This window comes from Manis javanica, chromosome 2 (genome assembly GCF_040802235.1).
Source record: "Manis javanica isolate MJ-LG chromosome 2, MJ_LKY, whole genome shotgun sequence".
Classification (NCBI taxonomy): Eukaryota; Metazoa; Chordata; class Mammalia; order Pholidota; family Manidae; genus Manis; species Manis javanica.
This window is the reverse complement of record NC_133157.1, coordinates 118603670-118625621: the sequence shown is the minus strand read 5'-3', so window position 1 is coordinate 118625621 and position 21952 is coordinate 118603670. Positions and strand designations below refer to the sequence as shown.

The 21952-nt window shown below is 37.3% G+C and overlaps 1 protein-coding gene and 1 long non-coding RNA gene across 12 annotated transcripts in view; one reads left to right on the top strand and one right to left on the bottom strand.

Annotated features, from left to right (window-relative positions):
• LOC118970050 (myosin-IIIa-like) overlaps positions 1-21952 on the bottom strand; it is a 220068-nt gene that overhangs the window by 130304 nt on the left and 67812 nt on the right. The window lies entirely within an intron of this gene.
• Positions 1317-21332, top strand: LOC140847845 (uncharacterized). The gene is made up of 3 exons (XR_012128038.1): positions 1317-1544; positions 20007-20175; positions 21082-21332. It is a non-coding gene; the product is annotated as an uncharacterized lncRNA (long non-coding RNA).

The following is a 21952-nucleotide window of genomic DNA, read 5'->3' as shown; positions in this document are numbered from 1 at the left end:
CATCTCTATATTCCATGGAAGCAGCCTTTGTTAAGGACATTAAAAATGACCTTCACACCAATAAATCCAATGTCAACTGTAAGTCGTCATTTTACTTAACCTACCTGCAGCATTTGACAAACTCCTTCTTGAATACATCACTCTTGGTGTCCTGTACCCTTCTCTTAATCCTCTTCCTTCCCTCACTGGCCTCTCCATCTGAGTATCTTTCCCTGGTTCCTCTTCATCTTTCTAACTGTCACATTTTGGAGTCCCCCAAGCTTCAGTCCATGGAGCCGTCTTCTTCTCTATCTACATTCGCTTCCTGATTTCACGGCTGAAATACCAGTCATGCACAGACAACTGCTGAGCTCCAAGCTTAAGCATCCGACTGCTTCTGCAACACTTCACTTGGAAGTCTAGTAGGTGGACTTCACACATCCCAACCATGCTCAGGGATGCCCCAGCCCCACACCTGCTCCTGTCTGTGATTCTCAAATCAGGAAATGGTGACTCCGTTCTTCTGACTGTTTAAGCAAAGAGTGTTCAGTTTGATCCTTGGCTCTTCTCTTTTTCTCACGCCCTTCATGCAATCTATATGTAAATCCCATCAGCTCTATTAACAAATTCTACCTACAGCCAAGTATTTCTTACTACCATCATTTCCACTGCCTTTCATCTCGCTAAAGTACCAATAAATGGTTTCCCTGCTGACATCTTTGCCTTGTTACATATTTCTTAATGCTGCAATCAGGGTGGCCTTTTAAAAATAAGTACAGTTTGTGTGTTTTCTGTTATTTCTTTCTCAGCCCTATCTGTATGATGAAACTTTATTCATTCTTCACAGTCCACCTCAAATGTCACTTTTAAACCTCTCGGCTTAATTCTGTACATCCTTCAGGACAAATAGTTCAGTGAAGTCATTTCAATCATTTGTATATAGGTCTTACTGCCTTTACTAGACTGTAAAGTTCCAGTAGATAGGGATATCTCTTCATCATATGGTGCTGCTACAACTGGACAGTCACACGCAAAAAAATAAAATGAGTCTAGAAATTAACCATACACCTTTCAGAAAAATTAATTCAAAATGTATCATAAACCTAAATGTAAAATGCAAAACTATGAAGCTCCTAGAAAATATGAGACAATCTAGATAAACTTGGGTTCAGAAATGAGTTTTTAGATTACAATACCAAAAATACCATACATGAAAGAAAAAATCAGTAAGTCAGATTTCATTAAAATTAAAAACATCTGCTCTGAGAAAGGCACTGTTAAAAAAACAAAAATGAAGCCACAGACTGGGAGAAAATATTTGTGAATCACCTCTCTGAGAACGGACTTGTATCTGATGATAGGAATAGTTTTATTCCCATTTGTAACTCTTAGATTCCTCAATAATTTTTATAGCACTTCCAAAAATTTACAGTTATGCATTCAATGCATAGATAATTTAGTTAATATTTGAATTCTTTACTACAGTGTAAGCTCCAAGATGCATGAAACTACACGTCTTTAGCTCTTTACTGCATCCCAGGAACAAGAGTACTGTTTAGAACATGGTAAGTCTTCCGTAAATGTTAACTCAATGCGTGAGTGAATGTATATCCCCCATCACTTCTGGCCCAGGATTTGCAGAGCTTGTCCCCACATTTTCTGGATGCAACAGGTATCATCTTATTCATTACCCTACTTCCAAAGAAACTCAGATACTATTTTTAAGAAAATTAAGAAATCCAATTATCCATTCAATTTAAATGAAGAGCCCTGAATTTTTCACTGTTTTTATGGGCCCAGTTGGCAGCTAAATATTTTTCTGGGAGAATGACCATGAACAGGAAATGGTGAAGGACTGGGGGATCAATATTTGGTTGGCTGGTACTTTCAGTCTTCCACTCCTGTGAATTCATCCTCCTTGGTGCTTTCGGTATCAGCTTGCAAAAACTTAGAAAAGGTTTTGTTATTGTGACAACTGAAAACCTTAAATGGCTCCCCATTTTCTGTAGCATGAGCTAAAATTCCTTGGCATGGAAGTCATGGACCTTCACAGCCTTGTCTCAAAGCATTATCACCCATCATCTCTGTACAGAACATTCCCCAAGATACTGAATACTTTCAATATTCTGTGCTTTGCTCATTCTGTTCTGTCTGGAGTTATTTTCCTTCCATGTCTGGCAAAATTCTGTTTATCATGCAAAGTCCAGGCTCAAACCTCTGACTCTCTCTGTGAAGCCATTGCAGGACTTCACAAGGATAATGCACACTATTAGGGAAGCTTCCACATTACTTAGGTATACTCATCCTTCCAGCCAGATCGTGAGAAATTTGTGAGCAAATATCAGGTGTTATTCATCTTCCTGTGCCTTTCACCAAGATAAGAAAATGGAAAATATAGTTGGCAGCTTGAATCACAATACTGAGCTCTCCCAACCAGCCGGTATGCAAAGTACAGTATCTAGGTGTGACCAATCCTGTCCTTCCCTTTAGTTCACTTGGCCAGCATTTCTGGCAAGCCTTCTAATAACAGTCTAGCTCAGGCAGCCACAACTATGTGACCCACCATCTCCCATCTCTTACCACAAAGCACATTTAATATTCACAGAATTCAATTCTCAGTTTTTAAAAGCTGCTTTTAAAAGTCTGTCTTTATCCTTGATCTTTGCCATTTTAATCCTTCAGGACAATGGAAATTGTACATTCTGTACAATTGTAATTCTGTACATCCTTCACTTTTAATGGAAAACATTAAATCAAGCCTTTTATATGGACCCAAGCGTGGTGAGGCTGTCGGGCTGGTATGTGATGGGGAGAAGGAGGAAGAACATGTGTGGAAGTCTGGGGGTAGAAGTGAGGGTAAAACTGCAATACTTCCAGAATCTCTTGCCTGGCCTTACTGCGTCTCCATATCAATAGGATTTTACAAGGGATGGAGAGAAGTAGTCCATCTCCATATCAATAAGTAATTACATGGGGAAGTGAGGACATATCTGGACCTGAGTGGTTGGGTGGGGCCCCTTTTTACAGCCTGGTCTTGAGAGACTCGGGCAAGCAGAAGCAGATGACTGTTTGTAAGCAATAAATGGGTTTCTTCCACTTTATTTCTCCCTTTGATTGACTTCAGTTTCAAAGGTATTTTGTCCTGGGCTGGGAAAATATATCGCCCCTAGAGTTACAGGAGAGAGCATGCCATGTTCCCTGGGCTCAGGAAAGGGCCCTGCAGCTGGAACAGTGAGGGCTGGTGGTTCACCATGAGGCTGGATTCCAGGCACAATGGGGAGCCAATGAAAGTTTTAATCAAAGGGTAAAGTGCAGAAGCAACAGAGTGGAAGCTTATGCTAATAGAGAAAATAAAATCATTTTACTATCCTGTAAAAAATAAACATTACCACTAAGACAGGCAAAAAAGTTAAAGTTCTAGTAGGGAATATTTGACAATTTAAGGTAACATAGTCTAAGAACATGTTATGTGATAGATGCGGCTTTTCAAATTAGTAAAGAAAGAAAAATTTAAGAAATTTTGCTGAAATAGCTAGTTAATAATTTGGAAATCATGTGTTGAATGTAAAAATGAATTCCAGATGGATTAATAAATACAGATTTTAAAATATAATCATAAAAGTTCTAGAAGATGCAAAAGAATAGTTGTGAATGGGGAAAGGATGAAATCCATACATATAAAATAAAAAAGAGAATGAAAAAAATTGAATAAATTTGATAAGATAACAATATTTGGATAAGTATAAGAAAAACACAAGTTACAAGACAATGGGGAAAACGTTTGCAATATGTATGATGGATAAAGAACTAACATGTTTAATATATGAAGAACTCTTGAAACTCAATAAGAAGAACATTGAAAATGAGATACCATGAGATAATAGGATAGTAATCTTGTACTGAACATACAAATTTTAGACTTCTCTATTTTGATTTAGGAAGACAAATCCATCATTATCATTTCCTAAAAAGACATTATCCCCCAAAAATGTTCAAAGTTAATAACCTTAACTAGACTGATGATATTGAAATAGCTGAATCATATAATCTCTGTTGCCTCTTCCAACCCTGGAATTCTATAACTTGTCAACCTAATAGGCTTGATTGGTGTACTGACAGGTGTATGGCTTATGGTATGGCTGATTGTTTCATTCTGAAGAGAAAATGCAGTCTTTCCTATGACTTTGAAAAACCAGCTTTTTTTTTACCACTCCTCAAGACTTTATTAGGGTAATTGTGAAGATGGCTTGGCCCTGTTCTAGAAATTGACACCACCATTAAGATTTCTCCCCACTTCACTGCAGACAGGAATCAGGAAACAGATCTTTCCTGCCCTCAGGCACCAGCTCTGCTCCCCTAGGACCCCCAATGTCACTCTAGGGGCTGAGCACCTCCAGAGACTGGAGCTTCTGGGCACTAGTGGGCACCACACAGAAATATGAAATGTCAAAAGAACATGGTTCGACCAAAATCTCACAAACCCCAGAAAAATGACCAAATGAAACTGAACTCATCAATCTTCCTGAAAGAGTTAAAAAAAAAATTATAAACATGCTTATGGAGGTACAAAAATATTCAAGAACTCAGGAACAAATTTAAGTCAGAGATTCAATCATTAAGAAATTCCATATCTGAAATGAAACATACAATGGAGGGATTTAGAAGCAGATGTGATGTAGTAGAAGAGAAGGTAAATGGAACAGAAATTAGAGAAGAGGAATACACATAAGATGAGGCAAAAAGAGAAAAAAGAATCTCTAAGAGTGAAAGAATATTGAGAGAACTGTGTGACCAATCCAAACAGAACAATATTCACATTATAGGGGTACCAGAAGAAGAAGAGAGAGAAAAAGGGATAGAAAGTGTCACTGAGCAGGTAATTGCTAAAAACTTTCCCAATCTGGGGAAGGAGACAGTCTCTCAAGGAAAAGAGATGTACAGATCTCCCAACACAAGGGACCCAAGGAAGACAACATCAAGATATATAATAATTAAAATGGCAAAGATCAAGGATAAAGACAGACTTTTAAAAGCAGCTAGAGAGAGAAAAAAGATCACATAAAAAGGAAAACCCATCAGACTTCTCAACAGAAACCTTATAGGCCAGAAGGCAGAGGCATGATATATTTAATGCAATGAAGCAGAAGGGCCTTGAATCAAGAATACTCTACCAGGCAAGATTATCATTTAAATTTGAAGGAGGAATTAAACAATTTTCAGATAAACAAAAGCTGAGAGAATTTACCTCCCACAAACCACCTCTACAGTGCATTTTGGAGGGACTCCTACAGATGGAAGTATTCCTAAGGCTAAATACATGTCACCCAAGGGATAGACAAAGAGTATAGAATATGATTCATAACATACAAAGAATGGAGGAGGAAGAAAAAGGAGGGAAAAAAAAAGAACCTTTAGGTTGTGTGTGTAATAGCATATGAAGCAAGTTAAATTAGACTGTTAGATAGTAAGGGAACTACCCCTGAACTTTTGGTAACCACGAGTCTAAAGCCTGCAATGGCAATAAGTACGTACCTATCGATAATCACGCTAAATGTAAATGGTCTGAATGCACCAGTCAAAAGACATAGAGTAACTGATGGATAAAAAAGCAAGACCTGTTTATATGCTGCCTGCAAGAGACTCATTTCAAACCCAAATACATACACAGGCTGAAAGTAAAGGGATGGAAAAAGATATTTCATGCAACTAATAGAGAGAAAAAAGGAGGAGTTGCAGTACTTGTATCAGAGAAAATAGACTTCAAAACAAAGAAAGTCACAAGAGACAAAGAAGGACATTACATAATGATAAAGGGGTCAGTCCAACAACAGGATACAATTATTATAAATATCTATGCATCCAACACAGGATCACCTACATATGTGAAACAAATACTAATAGAATTAAAGGGGGAAATAGAATGCAATGCATTCATTCTAGGAGACTTCAATACTGCACTCACTCCAAAGGACAGATCAACCAGAGAGAAAATAAGTAATGAGACAGAGGCATTGACAACATATTAGAATAGATGAACCTAATGGACATCTACAGAACCCTCCATCCAAAGCAACAGGATACACATTCTTCTCGAGTGCACATGGAACATTTTCAAGAAAAGATCATAAACTAAGCCACAAAAAAAGCCTCAGTAAATTCAAAAAGATTGAAATTGTGCCAACCAGCTTCTCAGATCACAAAAGTATGAAACTAGAAATAAATTACACAAAGAAAATGAAAAAGCCCACAAACACATGGAGGTTTCACAACATGCTCCTAAAGAATCAATGGATCAATGACCAAATAAAAACAGAGATCAAGCAATATATGGAGAAAAATGACAAAAATAATTCAAGAACACAAAATCTGTGGGATGCAGCAAAGGCCTTGCTAAGAGGGAAATATATTGCAATACAGGCCTACCTCAGGAAAGAAGAAAAATCCCAAATGAACAGTCTAAACTCACAATTAATGAAACTATAAAAGGAAGAACAAATGAGGCCCCAAGTCAGTAGAAGGAGGGACATAATAAAAATTAAATAATAAATAAATAAAATTGAGACAAATTAAACAATAGAAAGAATTAATTAAAGGAGGAGCAGGTTCTTCAAGAAAATAAACAAAATAGATAAACCTTTAGACAGACTTATCAAGAAAAAAAGAGAGTCTACACACATAAATAGAATCAGAAATGAAAAAGGAAAACTCACTACAGACACCACAGAAATACAAAGAATTATTAGAGAATACTATGAAAAATTATATGGTAACAAACTAGATAACCTAGAAGAAATGGACAACTTTCTAGAAAAACACAACCTTCCAAGGCTAACCCAGGAAGAAACAGAAAATCTGAACAGACCAATTACAAGCAAAGAAATGGAACTGGTAATCAAAAAACTGCCTAAGAACCAACTCCCTGTACCAGATGGTATCACTGCTGAATTTTACCAAACATTTAATGAAGATCTAATACCCATACTCCTTAAAGTCTTCCAAAAAGTAGGAGGGAATAATCCCAAACTCATTCTACGAGGCCAACATCTATCTAATATCAAAACAATGCAAAGACCACAAAAAAAGAAAATTACAGACCAATATGCCTGATGAACATAGATGCAAAAATACTCAACAAAATCTTAGCAAACCAAATTCAAAAATACATAAAAAAGATCATCCAGCATGATCAAATGGAATTCATCCCAGGGATGCAAGGACAGAAAAACATTCAAAAATCCATCAACATCATCCACTACATCAACAAAAAGAAGGCAAAAACCACTAAATCATCTCCATAGATGTTGAAAAAGCATTCAACAAAATTCAACACCCATTCATAATAAAAACTCTCAACAAAATGGGTACAGAGGGCAAGTACCTCAACATAATAAAGGCCATATATGACAAACCCACAGTCAACATTATACTTAACAGCATGAAGCTGAAAGCTTTTCCTTTAATATCTGGAACAAGACAAGGATGCCCACTATCCCCACTTTTATTCAACATAGTTCTGGAGGTCCTAGCCACAGAAATCAGAAAACACAAAGAAATAAAAGGCATCCAGATTGGACAGGAAAAAGTCAAACTGTCCCTGTTTGCAGATGACATGATACTGTACATAAAAAACCCTAAAGAATTCACTCCAAAACTACTAGATCTAATATCTGAATTCAGCAAAGTTGCGGGATACAAAATTAATACACAGAAATCTGTTGCATTCCTAAACACTAACAATGAACTAGTAGAAAGAGAAATCAGGAAAATAATTTCATTCACAACTGCATCAAAAAGAATAAAACACCAAAGAATAAACCTAACCAAGGAGGTGAAAGACCTATACCATGAAAACTACAAGACACTCTAAAGAGAAATTAAAGAGGACACTAATAAATGGAAATTCATCCCATGCTCTTGGCTAGGAAGAATTAATATTGTCAAAATGGCCATCCTGCCTAAAGCAATCTACAGATTCAATGCAGTCCCTATCAGAATACCTATAGCATTCTTCAATGAACTAGAGCAAACACTTCTAAAATTCATATGGAATGACAAAAGACCCTGAATATCCAAAGCAATCCTGAGAAGGAAGAATAAAGCAGGGGGAATTATGCTCCCTGACTTTAAGCTCTACTACAGAGCCACAGTAATCAAGACAATTTGGTACTTGCACAAGAACAGACCCACAGACCAGTGGAACAGAATAGAGAGCCCAGATATAAACCCAAGCATATATGGTCAATTAATATACAATATAGGAGCCATAATATACAATGGGGAAATGACAGCCTGTTCAATAGCTAGTGTTAGAAAAATTGGACAGCTACATGTAAGATAATGAAAGTGGATTATTTTCCAACCCCATATACAAAAGTAAACTCAAAATGGATCAAAGACCTTAATGTAAGTCATGAAACCATAAAACTCTTAGAAAAAATACAGGCAAAAATCTTTTGGACAAAAACATGAGCAACTTCTTCATGAACATATCTCCCCAGGCAAGGGAAACAAAAACAAAAATGAACAAGTGGGACTATATCAAACTAAAAAGCTTCTGTAGAGCAAAGGACACCATCAGTAGAACAAAAAGACATCCTACAGTATGGGAGAATATATTCATAAATGATATCTGATATGGGGCTCACATCCAAATTATATAAAGAGCTCATGCACCTCAACAAACATAGAGCAAATAATCCAATTAAAAAATGGGCAGAGGAGCTGAACAGACAGTTCTCCAAAGAAGAAATTCAGATGGCCAACAGGCACATGAAAAGATGCTCCATATCACTAAACATCAGAGAAATGCAAATTAAAACAATGAGATATCACCTCACGCCAGTTAGGATGGCCAACATCCAAAAGACAAACAACAACAAATGTTGCCGAGGATGTGGAGAAAGGAGAACCCTCCTATACTGCTGGAGGGAATGTAAACTAGTTCAACCATTATGAAAAGCAGTATGGAGGTTCCTCAAAAAAATCAAAATAGAAATACCATTTGACCCAGAAATTTCACTCCTAGGAATTTATGCTAAGAATGCAGGAGCCCAGTTTCAAAAAGATATATGCACCCCTATGTTTGTCGCAGCACTATTTACAATAGCCAAGAAATGGAAGCAACCTAAGTGTTCATCAGTAGATGAATAGATAAAGAAGATGTGGAACATAAACACAATGGAATATTATTCAGCCATAAGAAGAAAACAAATCCTACCATTTGCAACAACATGGATGAAGCTAGAGGGTATTATGCTCAGTGAAATAAGCCAGGCAGAAAAAGACAAGTATCAAATGATTTCACTCATCTGTAGAGTATAAGAACAAAGAAAAAAACTGAAGGAACAAAACAGCAGCAGACTCACAGAACCCAAGAATGGACTAACAGTTACCAAAGCAAAAGGGACTGGGGTGGATAGGTGGGAAGGGAGAAATAAGGGGGAAAAAGAGGCTTTACGTTTAGCACACATAATGTAGCAGGGGTTAGGGGAGACACGGGAAAGGAATTATATACAGAAAAGACTAGTAATGATTCTATAGCATCTTACTATGCTGATAGACAGTTACTGTAATGGGGTATGTGGGGGGGACTTGATAACAGGGGAAGTCTAGTAACCATAATGTTGTTCAAGTAATTGTATATTAATGATACCAAAATAAAAAAAATAAAAATAAAAGCAATGTCAAGCCATAAAAGAAAAAAAAGATTTCTCCCCACTTAAATGGTAGCGGGGCTGAGGCATGTGGGATATGGCCAAACAGGTAGCAATATGGCCATAAAATCAGGAGGTTAGGGCATAACAAATCAGTAGACACTAAACTAAATTCTGGTTATAAAGAAAATCAAAAGTTACTTCTGAAGCTACATAAACCTTTTCCTTTATTAAGATCATGGTCTAAATTATGCCAAATTCATAGTTAAGAGCAAGGGCTCTAGAATCAGAATGCTCAGATCAAACAGAGGAGTTTGTAAGGATAAATAAAATGGGTTACTTCATATAAAATGCATATTTAAAATGGGCATATGGGGATGCCCAATGTATAACAGCTATGATAATTCCAGCTATGGCTCTACCACTTTCTAGTCATGTGGCCTTGACAAGTAACTTACTCTGCTTCCTCAGTTATACAATGGAAATAACAACCTATTTCATAAGGTGTTGTTATATTAAGTTATGCAACACACGTAAAGTAATTCATTCAATACCTGCTGTTTAATATATTTTCACATATTATTACTACAACTCTTACGATCATGGCTTCAATCATTTACTTTATAGTTAATATTTCCTTTAAATTTTATTTAATTACATTTTAGTTTATATTTAAATTTACTTTATATTCAGTTGTCTCCACTTTCTTCTTATTCCACAGGTGATCCCTGCCCCCTAAACAAACATTAACTGTAAATACATGACTCAGGGCTCAGCATAAACCAAAGAAATAAGAATTTGGAGCCAGGCCTTGCTAATGGAGGTTTCATAGACATTAGTTTTGCAGGACTTCATTGCATTTATTATTAAAACCTATGGGATTTAATCTCAGCAGGAATTATGCATCACATCAGACATTGGGAAACAAGGCAAACTCCTTTTTCATTCTTTCTCTTTCATGTTGTTCAGGCTGATTTTATGGAACAGCCCTGAAGCTAAGTTAGGTGCTGGAGGAATGCAGTGAAAAGGCACACAGCCGTCTAGCACCTCTTGGCTCCAGCACACTTTCCTCCTCTCTCTCTCTCTGGTTCAGGGCAGAATGCTACTCTCTGCCAGGTTAGTTTAACTGAAGAAGCCCGCTGGCCACTGGAATTGCCTGTATCTCCCCCATATCTGTATTTCTGCACCATCAGTTACTGTCAGGCAGGGTCATCCACAGTGGGCTGCTCTGGAAAGCATGGTCAGCATTGCTGTCACTTGGCTGAGCCTTAAACATTATGGAAGCAACAAAGCAAAAAAAAAAAAAAAGAGAGAACTTATGACCATCATAACAATACAACTAGTGAATGACTCACGCTTCTACTCTTTCAACCAGCATAATTAATTACATGTGAAATGTTGCTGCTCAGCTTTAAAGTTAGCTTAACATTTTAAATGCTATACAATTAATAATATAGATCATAGGGTGTAAGGAGAGAAGAACAGTTAAATATATTATAGTGAGTTTCCTTGTATTTTAAGAATGGGGAAAGGGAGGTCAGCAAGTTTGTGATGTATCCAACCTTGTGGCAAAATTCAATGAACTAGGTGATTGATATGACATCTCCTTTCCTGTTCTGGTTTCTTAGACTTTCTCCCCACCCCAAACACACACATACACACATACACAAACACACAAATACAAACTGTACATGTTTCAACACCCATTACTGCATTCATCCATTCAACAGATATTTACATTTTGGGAACATGTAATAGACTCCAGGCAGTTAGGATGAGCTGGGATGAAGCAATGAAGAAAACAGACAAGGTCCTTGCCCACATCCTGATGGAAGACTTAACAATAAACATCAACAAAATAAAATAAAGATAATTTCGCTAGGACTATGTGTGGACAGATTCATTTTTGGAGGAGAATATGTTAAAATTAAGAATGTAGCACTGGATACCGCTTCAAATATTACTCGATTAGTTGACAAAGCCGTATTTGCTCACATGGGTTTTGAAAATACGTAACTCCTATGTAGTTAATTCAGGCACGTAAAATTAAGTGCATAAAAGCTTTCTCTGTGAATTAAACACTTTAAAAGCTATTAAAGTTGTAAGGAATGATTAAGAAAAACATGTATATTCTAATAACAAAAATTCCAAAAGAATCTGTAATTGTGAAAATATTTTACATCTTTCATGTCCCTTTTGGTCCTTGCTATATCCTAAGTACCTAAAACAGTAACTGGGATACAGTAGGTACTAAATGAATACATGTAGATGGAATGAAATGGACAAATAAATTATTATTTGTCAAGGGAATATGTCTATACAATCTTCATCATTACCATAATATGATATCCACATTTGTCTGAAACAAAATGATCATTTTTGAGTTTGTGTAAATAATAGCTTTGAATTTTTCTTAGTATCACATTGGGTATTTCTTAAAATGAGGAAGTACACCCAGATTTTCACAAAAATATTTAAATGTTTCTATAATTTTATACATTAGTGAATATCTAATCAATCATGACTTTGTTGTTCTGGTCAACTTTCAGTTTTCCAGTACAAATAATTTTTTTAAATATGCATATACAATTTGTTCAATGTTGACTATATGCCAGGTACCAGACAGTAGAACTGTAAGGCAAAAAATACACATTTATAGAGAGTGACAGCTATAGGTTTTAGAAGGACATTTTCTTTACAATATCATATCATTTAAATGACTTAAAAAAAAACTCTTTAAAATCTATCTTAAAATCTAAGTGTGCAATTCAATTCAACCAATATTGATTGAGACCCTGCTATATGCAACACGTCCTAAATTTTGAGGGGTTACTGTAGGTGAAACGGGATCTAGACCGTGCATTCAATAAATTGCAGTCTTTGTCGCTGAGGAGAGGATTCCAAAAGCTGAGAAAGAGTATTTGCATGTAGAGTGGGGACTGGTGGGTGGCCAACTGTGAAAGAATAGCATGCGTAAACTGACAATGGCCAGGACAGTGGTGGTGTGCTATGGCCAGAATATAGAGGGTATGAGGTCGGAGGAGGGCATGATTTTTGAGGCATACGAATGTTTTAAATGCACCCAAACTGCAAAAGCCCTGAAAGCAAAGCATGATTTTCAACAAGGCCTGGAACTCCTCTGGTATTTATCTCATCAGCTGACCCCACCACCCAATCACAAGTACACACCAGGAATCTCCATCTCTCTGACCTCCTATACACACTCCACCATCAAATTATGCTGTTTTCATCTCAAAATTTCTTAAGTCTCCATTTTTTTCCATCTGCATGGAGGAGATGATGGTTCACTGCCTGAGATGAAGTGACTGAGGTCAGGAAGAGTGAGAAAGGAGGGAAAGAAAATCAGATGCCATAAATGCTACAGAACATATGTAAGAACATTTCAGATGGTTCACCTGGGGCTGCTGACTTGATACATGGGTAAAAAAAAAGGACTTTCTTACAACTGCACAGTATTCTGCTCCTCTTCTAACTCCTAAATAGAAAGTATTTAATAAAACCTCAAATGTCTATTTCTGAGGTAAAACCTCCTGTGCTACTACCCTGATCTTTAAGCCCTCATTATTTCATACATGGACCACTGCACATGGTGAGAATAGTCTTTTTGAAATGTAATTCGGATGTGTCACTGGTCAGTACCCTCCAATGGTCTCATGTCACTCAGAGAAAGGTCCTGTGAAGCTTACTGCAATGTTTCAGTTACCACACTATTCAGCTACCCAGCTGCTTCCACTTTTACCTTCTAACTGGCCCCCTGCTCACTCCTGGCAGTGCCTATAGCACTGTGACACACCTGCCCCAGAGGCTCACGCTGACCCTTCCCTCCTGGAACTCCACCAGGTGAATGGACCTCTGTCCGTGTGAGGCCTCAGCTGACCACCCTCTCTCTGACACTGCGAGTCCATGCCCTACCCACACCGGGCTCTCAGTCCTCCTGACCCTGCTCTGTATTTTCTTTACATGCACCACCATCTAATACGGCACATCATTCACTAGTGCATCAGAGTTTTCTGTCTAGGTCTTCCCATTGATATGCAAACTCCATGAGAATGGTTTTTTTTTTTTTAAATATCAGTTTTTGACTAATAAACCCCTGTTCTTAGACCAGGTTCTCACAAATGGAAGATTCTCAAAATATATTTCAAGCAAATACTTTGCTTTCAATAAATGTTCTTCTACTGTAAGACCAAAGACATTTTAGTATTATTTTCCACTCTGGTGATAAGCAATTCAAATGCTCAAAGCAAACATACATACACACACACGTACATATACATATGTTTCAAGATAGTTTTACACTTCTAATGTTTTCCTTTTTCCTTCATTTTATAGAACTGGCTTCCATTTTTGTTACTTTATTAAATATTTAATTTCTGTGCGACTTGTATAAGATTTCATTCTCTTGTGAAAAATACAGCTTGTTAAACAGATTATATTTTCCATTTACACTGTAATACTGGAGAGACATAGTTTCAGACTAGAAATATTTTCTTTCTGTGTTGTCAAAGGTCACAAACGCCCTTAGGGGTAGTTATTATGGCTTCACTTGTATTTCAGTTCTACACACGGAAAAAAGAAACAACTACTGCTGCCTGTTAAATTTTTATCCCTACTATTCAGTTGTATTATTCTAATGCAACAGCTTTATTTGCTTTTACTTTGGTTGAATATACTCTTGTAAATATCAAGCTCTATCTTCTCAGGTGATTCAGGAGCCACTGAGGGTCATATAGAAATCCTCTCTTAACAATACATCTAAGCAGTGGCTTTGTTTCAGTTTCCTTAACCATCCTTAAATTTCAGTAACTAAGTCACAACTGGTATTATCAGTGGGAGGACAGGCTCTCATTGGTGGGCTCTGGAGGACTGTTTTTCACTTACCTGAATTTTGACATCTCTGGCCAAGTGTGCAGTTCTGAAGTAGTGGTGGGGACAGGAGCACACACCAGCCTGGCACCGACTAGGGCAACAGATACCAGAGTCACTCTGGCCACACCACATTGTTGTAGCCCTGTTCATTCCCAGAGCCCTTCCTCTTTCACATATAATCTGTTAAAGAAATACTTCCATCTGGACTGTACAGATAAACACTTGTTTATAATACTTGTAGCAAGGCTGGAAGGAAGGATGAAGTTGGAAAAGTGATATATGGAACCAAATGAAAATCTAGACCTATATTAGCATCTTCCTTAACTTCTTCCAACTCTCGGGACTTCTTTATTCTAAATCTTTGTACTAAATCTCCCTACTATTTTCTCAAGTGCTCTCTGCCCATTCACTACCATGACCAGGATTTCACCCTCCAGGGCAAGGGTTGGCAAATTTTCTCTGTAAAGGGCCAAATAAATAAATATTTTCAGCTTTGAGGGCCATACGACCTGTGACAGAGGTATTCAATTTTCTCATTGTGGTGTGGGAGCAGCCACAGATAATTTATACATAGAATAGGGGCCACCATGTTCTAATAAAACTTCATTTACAAAAAAAAGGCAGCAGGCCAGATCTGACCTGTAAGTCATAGGTTGCTGACAAGCTGTTGGGCAAGAGATCCGGGGGAAAGAGCAGGGTCTGGAGGAGAGGGACAGCAGATACTGTCTATGATTAGCGGTTCACAAAGCAGACAATCCTTTTTTAAAAATGTATGTATTAATGTATGCTCTATGATAGGGAGAGTGAAACTGTTTTTAAAAGTTAAACAATGAAATGCTTACTACTACTATTAAAGCTTACAAGTTAGTTGCAGAACAGGCTAAATATCTCATTTAATACAATGGGAAATGTGAGTGGAAGACGCATGGGCATCAGCTTTGAAAAAACTGAGTCTTTTCCCCAGTCACACTCTGATTTCCAAAAAATATTAAATTCCCTCTGACTTTTATCTTTCAGTGGCTTCTAATGTTATAGGCTCCTCTGACCACCATCCTTGATGTTTTTCATAAAATGATGAAGAATATTAAATAATGTTGCAAAGCCTTGTTAAATTTTCCATCAATGCTCAGTTATTTGCTTGTCTATCAATAAAGTACCTCTGGCAATACACACAAGAAGCTGGATACACTGGTTGCCTTTGGGGAGAGACAAACGTAACAAGGACACTATTTTTCACTGACTGTCTTTTGCATTATTTCAATATGTATGGGTAACCTATTCAAGAACAGAATAAAAGAAAATAAGTGTTATGATCTAGTTTAGATTTTGATTTATAACCAACAAGCAACCTGCATCAATCAAGAAGTATATGATCCTTTGTTAAAGAGTTGGGCAATAGACACAATCTCACCTATTAAAAAGGGCCATTTTATTAAGGCTATTAGCAAATTTTAAGCAACATATACCACCTGGGAATCCCTTTTAGGTGGTTCTGGGCAAGGTGAAAGTATGCCTGTGTGCTCTTAAAAAGGAATCAGATATCTGGAGGCCAAAGAAAAGTATCTCCACTGGGAAATCTTGTCTGTTTCTGCTGTGGCTGTGACTTCTCTGTGCTGTCTGTTTTAGACAGAGTGACCTGTTTTTAGATGTTGAAATAAAACTGACATCTGTGTTTGCAAGAATATTTGATGGCTATTCTCCATTCGCCAAGAGTTTCCAACATCTTTCTTCTTCTCACTATTAGCTTAGAGACAAGAGGGTAGAGAATATACAGTTTCAGAAAGCATAATTTTGTTGCAAGGATAGTGCACAGTTTCTTCAGTATGAAGAGCTGCCAGCACCACTCTAAGTGTCTGTAGGGCAAACACCATTACAGAAAATTAATTTGCTGAAGAACAAACATGGCTGGGTAATTTCATGTAGTTTGCCTTTTCAAGAACAGTGACTTGAACGGTCACTCAGAAAAATGCAATTCTCCTTGTCACATTTATTTATTTCCTACAATAAAAATGATGTACATTAGTTTTTTTAAAAAATTGAAAACTGCCAAAAGGTATAAAAAAATCACCTATAACTCCACCACCAAGAGATAACCACTATTAACATGCTGATGTTTCCTTCTTATTTTTTCTATGCACATTATTTTTTAAACAAGTCAACACAATTCCATCTCTGAGTCAACTTATTCTCTCAGCATCTGCTCTGGTCACCATGGGTAAACTCTCCTTAAGAGCGAAGGCTGACTCTTGTAGGTGGACATGTGTTTTCTCCAGGACTTGCTGCTATTACTGCCCTTGAATATGCATCATCAACCTCTCCCTCTGTCAGCATACAAATGCACTCTAGTATATCCCATCTTTAAAAATCCCTTTCATGCTCCACACCTTCCAGCTACTGCCCCATTCCTATTACAGCTGAGCATCTGGAAAGGCTAGTTCATGTTTTTCATATCTTCTTCATCTCATGTCTCTCCTTAATCTCACCCACTGGAGCTTCTTTCCACCCCCCTCTGCTAGATGGCTCTTGTTGAAGTCTTTGAAGAATATCCTGTGTCCAAACTCAGCATTACTCTACTGGCCTTGAGTTTTCAACAATATTTGGCAGAGTTGACGATTTCCTCATTCTAGAAATGCTTGATTTATGTGGCCTGCCCCCAACCACATTCCCCTGCTCCTTCTCCCTAGAGGGCCATGCTCCTTGTTTCCTCTCCACTGCCAGGTTCCTAAATGTTGGTGTCACCCAGAGCTCTGCTTTGGGCCCCCTTCCCTTCTCTTTCTTAACACTCATATTCAGTGACCCCACCTAGCGCCATGGCATTAAATACTTCCATATGCTAATTACCCATAAAAACTACCCTTAACATGAATTTCTCTCTTGGAGTCCAGACTCCTATATCCAACTGCCTCCTTGGTAACTATTCCATGTTTAATTGGCCTATCAAATTTAACATCCCCCAAACAGAATTCGTGACTACCCTCCACCCTATGTGAACAAACACAGGAGAATTACATTACCATCCATGGAAAGGGAACAATACCCACATTTTAGGCTGGGCTTCTCAGGAAATGTTTTTTATATATATAAACATAAATACAAATATATAGTTTTTTTCCTTGAGGGGAATTTGTGATACTCAAATCTATATAAAAATGAACTAAGAAATAATAGTATTTTACTTTAATTTCTATTCCCAAGACTGGAATTGCCATAGTTAGATATTTATTTATTTCCCCTTCTTTCCTTCTTTTTGAAAAAAAAAACACTGGGCATTTTGACTTCAGATTTTTCAATTAAAGAAAAAGCCCAGCTGTATTTATATAAATGTATAAAATTCTAGCTGCAAACTGAATCAAAATCTTCCACAAACTAACAATCTGTTAAATACATTATGTCCCCTCTCACCCTTTTTTTTTTTTTTTTTTGCAGAGATTACAAAACAAAATAGGGAAGCAAACAAGATTAGGGCAGCTGAACAGCCAGAGATAAAGCTTTCCGTGCCTGGCCGTAGGAGTGAGGGACATGTCATTTTGAATTCTACTCAGAAACTGAAATATTGTTCTCTAAACCTTGACTATTACCTTAACATTTTCTTTCCTCTTCCCCAGCAAAAATATGGTTAGCTTTTAGCTATTTAAAGCACAAAATTTTCTATCAAATTACTCTCAATAGACTTATCACTGAGGCCTTTGATATGAGGGTAAAATGTATATAGAGGATTACAAATGTAAAGGCATTCAGGGGAACCAGCTGCTCTGCCTCCACTCAACTTGGGTGATTCATGCATCTGTTTTGCTGCCAAACAAATTAGTTTCACTCACACTCAGTGTCCTACCTCCCATTTGCACTACAGAAATCAACAGTAAATGTACTTCTACGCAAATGGGTCTTTCCTTATGGTGACAATACAAAAAATGGATGCAGTGAAATCCTAGGCTATTGCTAATTTGAAAGAAAAGAAACAAATAGTCAACATTGTACTATTTCTTGCAACCTTTATAAAGTAGGTTAAGGCTCTTGATAATTTCTTAGGTTATTTTTCTTTCCAGGACAAAAATTTTTTCAAGACTAATGCCTTTTAAGAGAAAGGTCAAATATGCACATGCAGAATTTTTTAGGAATTTGTGTTCTTTTTAGAAACACATGTTGTATTTTGCTCTGTATAAAGTAAGTATACTATTGGGTAAATAGCATTTTAGCCAATGAAATCAAATGTGGTAATTTTCAGTTTTAAACAAGGATTTGAGTCAGTTTAATATAGTTAAAAATAGGTAAATGTCATTAAAATAATGATTTCCAGAACATCACTAGAAACACTAACATTACAGGAATTTTGGAATCTGATAAAAACTTTCAGAATTTGTAAAGTGGTCCTAATATCTGATAAAATTTAAATTTCCCTGTGAGTAATTAGTATGTTTTAGTACTAAGTGCTAATGAAAAACATCTTCCTTTGAATGATGCTGAAGATACCAAGAAAATTACATAAATTGGTCACATGAACTTCAGGGAAATGTCTTGAGATTTCATCCTTGTATAGATTTGCCAAAATCATTTTTTATGGGAAAGTACTAAGGACAACGTTTTTCAGGCTAAATTAGGACCCAGATCATAAACAACGAGCCAGGGACAGCTTTTTACTGTACCCAATTCTCTACTTGTACATAGCTAACATCACAGATGGTAATCTATTCTGGGTTGTTAAACAAATGTATTCAGATTTTTCCCAGAGTCCTGATCCACAGCCCGTACTGCCCAGCTCCAGGAGCACCACTAATGTGGGGTCTGTGCTCCAGGGTGAAAGCACTCATGTGGAATGTGAAATGAATGGTACTTCCTGGAGTCGCATAGCATGGACCATCTTAGAACACTTCTGGGCACCTGAAGGATCATTACACTAGCAAATTTTGCTGGCTCACTGCCATCACATGCTACTGTAGGACTCCGGTCACCAGTTTTGTGAGTATTAACTTTTACTACTAGTGAGGAACACAGATATTAGTAAACGTGCTGGTCTGAAAATTACAGTATCTGATTTATGGCCCAGGGCTGGTCATTAATTGGCTATGGAATTGGCTGGATTGGATTTCTCTGGGCTTTAATTTTCTGACCTCTAAAATAAGGAACCTTTCCACAAATAATAATCTATGATTATATGTTATTCTCTGGAGGAAAAAGACAAGGCAGCATGAAACAGACAGGAATTGAACTAGATGTTGAAGACAAGTGGGTTCTGGCCCCAGTTCTTCTGATAACATGATAGGACCTGTCGAACAAGACTTTTTTTCTTTCTTTCTTAATCTCAGTTTCCTCTAGTGACATGAGTCAACAGAGGTGGAAGATTGTTATGAGTGTGATGGTTCTATACTCTGTTTTGTTTTGTTTTGAAGCTTCAGTGTAACTTACTCCTAGGAATTTTTTACAGCTTCTCAGTTCAGTTTAGCAACTCTCTGTTTATTTGAATTCCTTTATTTATTTGCTGCATAGGAGCAGAGATATTCACAATGGTTTTCTGCAAAGAGTGCTTATTCAACCACCTATCCATACAAAATTCCTGTAAGAGACCATGTTTGGAAGCTATGTAGCTCCTCTCTGGGAGCTTTTCCAGAAGAGGAAGGAGTAAAGACAGGTGTAAGGGAACATCTCAAGGGGAAGGGTAAGTTATCATTTCTTTCCAGATTTCCTGGTCCTAGAGGGGCCCTTACCACAGTCTGAGTTCTCTGAGTTCTCTATCTTGGAAAGGCACTGCCATCAGCTCATGGCTTGATGGGACCTTTTCTCCAGATTTCACATTGACAATTACTTTAGCACCTTGTTTTGGCCAAGATAAGATAGGAATTTTCCAAAATGCAATTTACTTAGAATATAAGCATGCATGCACACACATACACACACACACAAATTACAACACTTCACAAAAACACAGAAATAATGTATCAATATAATATGTTGCATTACATGTTGTAAGGAATATTGTAACGAGTGTTGCTCATGTGAAACTTTCATAAAATTGTATATTAATGATACCTTAATAAAACTTAAAAAAAGAAATATATATCAATAGATTCCTCATCTTAAAATACCCAGATATCCAAACACTAGCCACTAACTGCCTTGACAATCAAACATGACAGAAACCAACCAGCCCCGCCTCCCACCCCCACCTGCATCCCCTGCTTTTAAATTTAAGAAGAAATATTAGGAACAAACAAAATGCATACAGAATCACTGCTGTAGTCTGCCTCGGTATAGCCATAGTTCACCTTTTAGAGCCAATGAAAAGACAGCAGAGTGGGACACAGGTAGCTTCAGGGTACCTCCTAATGTAGGCTGTCAAGAACACAGTCAAACCACTCAGGCTGACTTTCAATGCTGTCTGTGGTCTGGTCTCTGCATTTCTCTCTAATCCTGTTTATGAGTTCTCTGCTGGATTAAATGCCTGCCTTTGTGTGGGTGTATCTCCTGACTTCCATGGTGTGGCTCGGGCTATTCTTTCCAGCAATTATATTTATCTGGTGGTAACTCTATCTTCACATGACAAAATCCTGTTTATCCCTTGCAGTGCTGATTCAAAGGCCATCTCCTGGATAAGCTTCCCATCCCTGCTAGTGGAAATATGCTCTGTTTCTTCTGAACTCCCCCAGGATGTTATTTGTATTCCTTTTACGGGACTGGTACTTCCTACTTTGTGTAGTGGCTATCTACACGCTTGTCTTATTCTTTTCTAAAAAGGAAGCCTCTGGTGTGCAGATTCTAGAGCTGCCATTCTGCCAGACACTGTGTGGGGCCTGATTCAGAGCTTTACACAATGGCCTCAATAAATATTGAGACAACACTGGTGTGTTCTCAACTCATGATTCCTATAGTAGCAAGGATTATATCATAATTGATACTGGATTGGGTGGGGGATGTATGACATTTAGTCTTGCTATGGTCTGGAAACAGAAAGTAGGAGAGAGGAACATGTCAAGATAACCCCAAGACTTCTGGATTAATTGTTGTGCATGAATAAGAAAGGAAACAAATAATTGATTTTGGTTCTGCCAGCTTAAGTTCAATTTTAGACATGTTGAGTTTGAAGTCTTTGAAACAGTCACATGGAAATGGGAATCAAAAGGATGGTTATATAAGAGCAGCCAGGACAGCATTTGAGAAGTCGCATATGTCAAAGGAAAAGAGTAATGTTCCAAAGAATAATTCTCACCATGACACAGTCACAGCCATTAGAGAAAAACTACCTTGCCCGGAAAAGAGAAAGCAAATGAGTCACAAGTTGTATTGCACTGAAAGAACTCTACTATCACTGCCTATGATAAATGATTTCTCTGCTTTCTCCATTCATTTTTTTTTTATTTTGCTTAAATCAGAATCCCATTCAGGTAAATTTATATTATATAATATCCCACACCTAAATAAGGAATTGACAGCTTGAA